General features: G+C 34.7%; 1 long non-coding RNA gene across 1 annotated transcript in view; it reads left to right on the plus strand.

Moving 5' to 3' along the window:
- LOC140607964 (uncharacterized) overlaps positions 1-5,890 on the plus strand; it is a 37,364-nt gene extending 31,474 nt beyond the window's left edge. Inside the window, exon 5 of the long non-coding RNA XR_012009885.1 lies at positions 4,870-5,890. This is a non-coding gene — a long non-coding RNA (uncharacterized lncRNA). The remainder of the gene's footprint in view (positions 1-4,869) is intronic.
- The last annotated feature ends 2,113 nt before the right edge of the window (positions 5,891-8,003 follow it).

Here is an 8,003-nt window from a genome sequence, read left to right on the forward strand (position 1 = left end):
TCTTGGATTACTTGTTCTGGAGAAAGTCAGCCACCATTCAATTAAACTAACAAACAAAAATTAAATATCCTCAGAAGTGCAAATAGATAACTGAGAGCACTAGCCAACAGTCAATACTAGTTTTCTGGCTATGTGAATAAATCATCCAGTCCCTGTTAAAGCCTTCAAATGACTGTGATTCCACTGTTAACTATCTGAAGTCCATGAGACCACAACCAAGAATTACATGGTTAAGCCCTTCTCGAGCTACTGAACCAAAAGACCTCAAGATAAAATAAATTATTGCTTTTGTATGAATTGTTAAATTTGGTGTAATTTTTAATGTAGTTCTATTAATTAGGATAAAGAGTAATCAGCTTCATGAGAATATAAAATCTTATTTGAATATTATGGTTATATAGAAATGTTAAGACAGAGCAGATTTTTATACCATTTTAATTTTTACTAAAACTTTTATTTTGAGATCATTGTAAATGCACATATAGTTTGTAAGGAATAATACAGAGAGATCTTGTGAACTCTGTCTTGTTTCACCCTCTAATTACATCTTAAAAATATATATTACAGTATTACAACCAGAATATCAACGTAAAGAACGTTCTAAATACCACAAGGATTCCTCATGTTAGGCTTGGAATAAACCCATTTAAAAACCAAATGTGAATTTTAGAATTAAAAATTTAATAACTAAAATTAAAATCTCAATAAATGGGCTTACCAACAGAATAGAAATGGCAGAGGAAAGAATCTGTGTACTTGGAGATAGAAAAATAGAAATAATAAAATGTGAACAATATAGAGAAAATATACTGAAAAAAATATGAGCAGAGCCTAGGACCTGTTGAAATATAACCAAAGATTTACATCTGACGCACCTGGGTGGCTCAGTCAGTTAAGCATCTGCCTTTGGATCAGGTCATGATCTCAAGGTCCTGTAATCAAGCCCAGCAGCAGGCTCCCTACTTGCAGGGAGTCTGCTTCTCCATCTCTCTCTGCTCCCATCCCCTGGTTGTTCTCTCTCTCTCTCTCTCCCTCTCTCTCTCTCTCTCTCTCAAGTATACAAATAAAATCTCTAAAAAAGAGAGATTTATATCACTGTTAATTGGAATTCTGAAGAGGGAGGAGAGAGAGGATGGCACTGAAAAAGTATTGGAAGAGATAATGGCTGTATCATCTAACTAATTTTGGCAACAGCTATAAATCTACAAACAGCTGAGCAAATCCACATAGGACAAACCTAAAGAACACCCATACACATCATAATCAAACTTCTGAAAAGTAAAGATAAATAAAAAATCTTGAAAGCATAGAGAAATCAAACTTTAAGTAGGTGGGGAAAACAATTTGAAAAACAGTGGGGGGAGCCCTGGGTGGCGCAGCGGTTTAGCGCCTGCCTTTGGCCCGGGGCGCGATCCTGGAGACCCGGGATCGAATCCCACGTTGGGCTCCCAGTGCATGGAGCCTGCTTCTCCCTCTGCCTGTGTCTCTGCCTCTCTCTCTCTCTCTGTGTGTGACTATCATAAAGAAATAAAAATTAAAAAAAGAAAATTAAAAAAAAAAGAAAAACAGTGGATTTCTAATCAGACACAATGTAGGCTGAAAGGAATTGCTGAATTTTTTCACTGACAGATAAAAAAAGAGGGAGGGAGGGTGGCCCTCAACCAAGGATTTTATATACTTTATACCCTTCAAGAATGAAAATATCCTTGGGGCACCTGAGTGGCTCAGTAAGTTGGGTATAATACTCTTGGCTCCAGCCCAGGTCATCATCTCAGGGTCGTAAGACTGAGCCCAGCATCAGGCTCCAAGCTAGGTGTGGAGTCTGCTTAATATTTCTTCCCCATTTTAGAGTAAGTAAGTAAGTAAGTAAGTAAGTAAGTAAATAAATAAATAAATAAATAAATAAATAAATAAAATCTTTTAAAAAAGAATTAAAATATTTTTCTGGCATGGAGAGAAACTTAATACATTAACAGATGAAGGAAAACTAGGAAAATTTGTCAACAACAGACCTATTCAAAAATAGTAGCCAAAAATTTTCATGAAACTAAAGGAAATGATAAAAGAAGAAGCTAGAGCATCAGGAAAGAAGAAAGAATAAGGTAAAAAGTAAAAATGTAGCTAAATACAATCCATTTTCTTTATCCTGTTGGGTTTTCCCAATTATATTTGATGGTTGAAACCATAATTATAATATTATCTAGTATGAGTTTAAATATAGAGAGGAGATTTTTAAGATAGTCATACTATAAATGTGGGAAATTAAAGGATGTAAAATGGTTCAAGGTTTCTATACTTTTCTGAAACTGAAAAAATGTGAACAACAGTAAACCATGATGTTATGTATGTGCAATAGAATACCTAGAGTAACCACTAAAAAGCTCTAAAGTAAGACATATATAATCCCTATAGGTATACTGAAATGGAATTTTTAAAAATGTTCAAGTAACTCTCATTAATATTGAATAAAGAAAACAAAGAAATGGAAACTAGAAAGAATACAAAATAAAACAACAAAATGACAGATTTAGACATACCCTATCAGTAATTATCATAAATACGTATGGCTTAAACATGCTATTGAAAGACAGAGATTGGTAGATTAAAAAACATGATCTAACTGTATGCTATCTATAAGAATTTCACTATAAATATAAGGTAGATTGAAAGTACCTCCTGGGAAAAGGTGTGTCATGCAAACAGTTTTTAAAAAGCACTATTATGCAGATGATATATATCCATTAACTTACTGTAATTGTACTCTGTATCTCAGAGACTTCTTTGAAATCAGAGGATTATGTTCATCTAGAAATGCTTATCAGAACTAAAAGGCAGTTAACATCAGTGGATGAGAGAAAATGTCCAACAAAGAGTATGGATTAATGCTTCAGCTGTCTTCCTTTAGGAGCAGAATTTGGAGTGGCAGAAAACCTGGCATAAATGAGCTGCCAGTAATGTAACAGCAGTTTCAATAACAATTTTTTTAAAAAAAAATTTATTTATTTATTCATAAGAAACACACACAGAGAGAGAGAGAGAGAGAGAGAGAGAGAGACAGGCAGAGGGAGAAGCAGGCTCCATGCAGGGAGCCTGACGTAGGACTCGATCCCAGGACTCCAGGATCATGCCCTGGGCCAAAAGACAGATGCTTAACTGTTGAACCACCCAGGTGTCCCTCAATAACACTTTTTAAATTGGATTTTCCTTTACCTACTACCTTCTTCCTGCATCCTCAGTTCTCCTACCTAGGATCATGATTCACAGAAAGTACCTGCAGCCAATCCTGGCATCTTTCTCTTCTTTCAGGTAAACATAAACTATCAAAGGTTCTTTTTTCTTAGTGGTATTTAGCTAACTATACTGTTTAATCATTGTAACTTCTTATTTTTTTAAATTATTTAGCTATTAGAAAGTTCTTGACAATCACCAAACTAATAGTTCCCATGATAATTATTATATTTTTCCACATGATAATAGAAACACATTTATATGTCAATTGATATCGTTTCAAAATATTAAATATAAAGGAGCTTTGATTTCTATATCATAGCAAAAGCTGAATCAAAAGTAGCATTTGACCACTGTGACATAAGCCAACTTCAATCCATTATTAGTCTAGATAAATACTCTGGTGATATTCTGACTTAAAATTTAACATGTGATCAGAAAACAATTCTAAACTTATTATAAATATTACATTCTTCTTTTAAATTTATTTTTTTTAAATTCAGTTACTTAACATAGAGTATATTATTAGTTTCAGAGGGAGAGTTCAGTGATTCATCAGTTGTGTATAACACCAAGTGCCCTCCTTAATGCTCATCACCCGGTTACCTGGTCCCCCCATCACTTCCCCTCCAGCAAACCTCAGTTTGTTTCCTATGGTTAAGAGTCTCTAATGGCTTATCTCTCTCTCTCTGATTTCATTAATTCTTATGCAGCTATTATCTTTGTGGATTATACCAACAAGATTAGTTGTTTTGAATAAATGTGTATTTCCTCTTCAGACTGCAGAAAAAAAATAATTCATGCTTTATGTTTAGATTACAATAAATACCAATCAATTTGGCATATAGCATACTGCATATCTCTTTATTTGGTCTCACAAGGGAAATTCTGAAAAACAATACTGAAATGATGAATAATAGAGTTAAAATCCCATTTTTGCCTTCTTGCTGATTTAAAATTAGACCAATGGAAAATACTGAGCCAATAACTTAGGCTGAAGAGTCTTGTAGTTTCAGTTTATCTCCCTTTTATATACCTAAGGTTACAAGATAAAGGATGCATTGGTTCAGGGTAAATGTGCTTTTTATTGCTATTGCAGGATAGTAAGCATTTTTGTTTCAATGATTTTCTGTCATTATGTGAGAGTGATGGAGTCTGTGCCTCATAAAACAGTGTAGATAAAAGGTTTTCTTGATACATTAAGTACCTTAGCAAAAAAAAAAAAAAAAAAGTACCTTAGAAAACCCAATGTTCAATTTCTTTACATGACGAGAATAGGGTGTAGTGGTACCCATAGACCAGAGATCTTCATCAAATTTGATCTGATTTCATGAAAAATGGTAGCACAGAAGTATCTTTTTCCTGACCAAAGAGGTTTGTTTCAATATATACTACATCATAGGGATGTCTGGGTGGTTCAGTGGTTTAGCATCTGCCTTCAGCTCAGGGCGTGATCCCGGGAGTCCCAAGATTGAGTCCCACATCGGGCTCCCCTCCAGGAGCCTGCTTCTCCCTCTGCCTGTGCTTCTGCCTCTCTCTGTGTCTCTCATGAATAAATAAATAAATCTTTTAATATATATACATATACAGTCATATTCCATATACTTTTTAAAAAAGATTTTATTTATTTATTCACGACAGGCAGAGACACAGGCAGAGGGAGAAGCAGGATCCTGGAGGGGAGCTGGATGTGAGACTGGATCTCCGATCCCTGATCCTGGGATCAGGCTCCGAGCCAAAGGCAGACGTTCAACCGCTGAGCCACCTGTCATCCTATTCCATATGCTTTAATAATCGGTTATGTAACCAGAAACCCACAGACTTGAGGTGATTAGCTGGCATTCTGATTAGAAACTCCACATTTCTGAGGTGATTTCTGTTGTGTTTCAGCAATCTTAAAATGTGCTCAACACTAGAGACTTTGATGATTAGCATGACATAAAGAGTTTTTAATGATAAAGTTAATAGCTTCAAATTACTATAAAAGATATTTAAAATTGAATTTCAATCGTGAAATTGGTTTTATTTATGAGTGGCTTATTTTGTATTTTGATGTATTTTGATGTAGTACTTCTCCAATGAAATCCAAGTAAATATAACCTTTAACTACTTTTATCACTAGATCATTAAAGTAGCTGCTCTTTTTTATCCAATTTAAAAATATTTTATATCAACAAAACTAGGCATGTTTTTCAAATCATTGTTGCCTCTAAAATGGCTTGTCAAATTCTAGTCCTGACTCAAGTAGGAAAAAAAACAAAGCATGCAGTCTAGATATGTCAAACAGAAACAATTCAATAGAGAATCTACGATCAGTACAAAACGTCAAGTACACTGACACTAGATACCGTCCCTTCTCAAAACTCCACAAAACTAAAGCAAAGTCTTTTAAAAGACCAAAACCTCAATGATAGCAAAAGCAGGGAAGGAGGAAACAGCCACAAGCTTTAGAATACACAAAGTAAATGAGTAAATATACAAGTATTTAGATGAAAAAAAAAAAAAAAAAAAGCCACCACCAGCCTATGAGCGGAAAAAAGATGAGAACTACAGGGATCCCTGGGTGGCTCAGAGGTTTGGCACCTGCCTTTGGCCCAGGGCGCGATCCTGGAGTCCCGGGATCAGGTCCCTCATCGGGCTCCCAGCATGGAGCCTGCTTCTCCCTCTGCCTGTTTCTCTGCCTCTCTCTCTGTGTCTATCATAAATAAATAAATAAATAAATAAATAAATAAATAAATAAATCTTAAAAAAAAAAGAAATTCCAGCTTGGATTTCATTTATATAAAAAAAAAATGATGAGAACTACATTCAAATAAAGAAATCTTTAAAATGTTTGGGAACTGGCTGAGTGAAGTAAGTCAATCGGGGAAGGACAAACATATGTTCTCATTCATTTGGGGAATATAAATAATAGTGAAAGGGAATAAAAGGGAAGGGAGAAGAAATGTGTGGGAAATATCAGAAAAGGAGACAGAACATAAAGACTCCTAACTCTGGGAAAGGAACTGGGGGTGATGGAAGGGGAGGAGGGCGGGGGGTGGGGGTGAATGGGTGGTGGGCACTGAGGGGACACCTGACGGGATGAGCACAGGGTGTTATTCTGTATGTTGGTAAATTGAACACCAATAAAAAATAAATTTATTATAAAAAAATGTTTGGGAACTGGAAACCTTTATACTTTGGATCTAGTGGTAAAGAGATATGTAAGGACGATTTGGTAAACTGAGAAGATCCCATCCTGTCCTACAGTGTTGAGCAACTGCCACTCTTCTCTTTGCAGACATCTAGATCTTTATTATCTGGAGAGAAAGCCAAGGTTCTTATATGGAGGACACCAATTTGAATTGATAGTCTGAGTCCTGTGACAAAAACAGGGAGATTCAGTGATCACAGACATACTAGATAAGAAATGCAGAGACATCCAGCCCCCTTCACTTTCTTGGCTGCCAAAATGCCAGCAGTGATAACTTTATCTACCTGACATTAGGAGAAAATAGCTTTTCAGTCGCATCTGGCAAGTCCAACAGGAAAGATCTGAAAATATTATGAGAGTTCACTTCCTAAATTTTGTCACTCATTTTCCATCCTAAAGTTAAAATTCAATAAACTCATGCTTTTAATGCATGCCTTTATGAAGAATCTCAACTCCATTAGTAAGGTCTATACTGTGGAAGCTAAAAAGAAAACAAACTAGGAGAAAAATAAGAAAGAAAAAAAATAACGTTCAGGGAAAATAAAGTTACACTCATAAAAATAAGATGCAAGAAAAAGTACATAGAGGGATTTTTTAAAATAAATTAAATAAAAACATTTCAATAGAAATGAACAATTCAATAGAAAATTTGGAAAAATAATTATTCCAGAGAGTGAAGTACATGGAAGTTAAAAAAATTTTTTGACAGTATACCCAACACACATTAGGGATCAAGTCCAGGACTTTTTAGATCCATCTTAAAAATAGGAATTTTAGAAAAAAGAAAAAAGAAAAAGAAAACAGAGAAAATGGAGGTGTAAAAATAAATAACTGAAGAAAAATTCCCACCACTCAAATATATGAATGTTTTAATTGAATATGACCAAAAATTGCCTAGAAGAGCCCCTGAAAAATAAATAATCATACCAAGGCACATCATTGTGAAACTTTAGAACACTCAGAACAGGAAAGGATTTTCAGTGTTCTGGGAACTTAGGTAGGTGTAGGAATTTATCCACAGGAACAAAAACAAAATGGCAGATTTCTGAACAGCACCATCAGAAACAATAAGGAAAATCTTACTAAAATAACAAATACACACACGCACATGCACCAAAAGTTGGAGAGGGGAAGTAAAGAGACTCCTCAGCATGACAGGGAACAGAAATTCCAGGATAGATAGATAGATAGTTGATAGATAGATAGATAGATAGATAGATAGATAGATAGATAGATAGATAGATAGATTCCAGTTCTAAATAAAACAGAAATTAAACTTTCATTAGAATAGTCATTAGGAGACAGGCATAACATCAGAAATCTCAGTACAAATTTATACTTGTTAATCCAGAACAGAATACATAGGTAAGCCTTGACCAAATTTGTATGTCTTTGTTTGTCTTATATATTGATAAACATCGTCTCCTTACTTTTTTCTCTGGTGTCTAGAATAAGCTAAGACAATAGTTTCGTCTAAAATCAAAACAAAACAAAAACAATGTTTTGCTTTGATTTACTCCTTAGAGCTGGAGATGAGGCATAGAAAACTTAGAATTACAAAAAAGGCAATTCCCTTGAATCA

Source organism: Canis lupus, chromosome 17 (assembly GCF_048164855.1).
Source record: "Canis lupus baileyi chromosome 17, mCanLup2.hap1, whole genome shotgun sequence".
NCBI classification, from domain to species: Eukaryota; Metazoa; Chordata; class Mammalia; order Carnivora; family Canidae; genus Canis; species Canis lupus.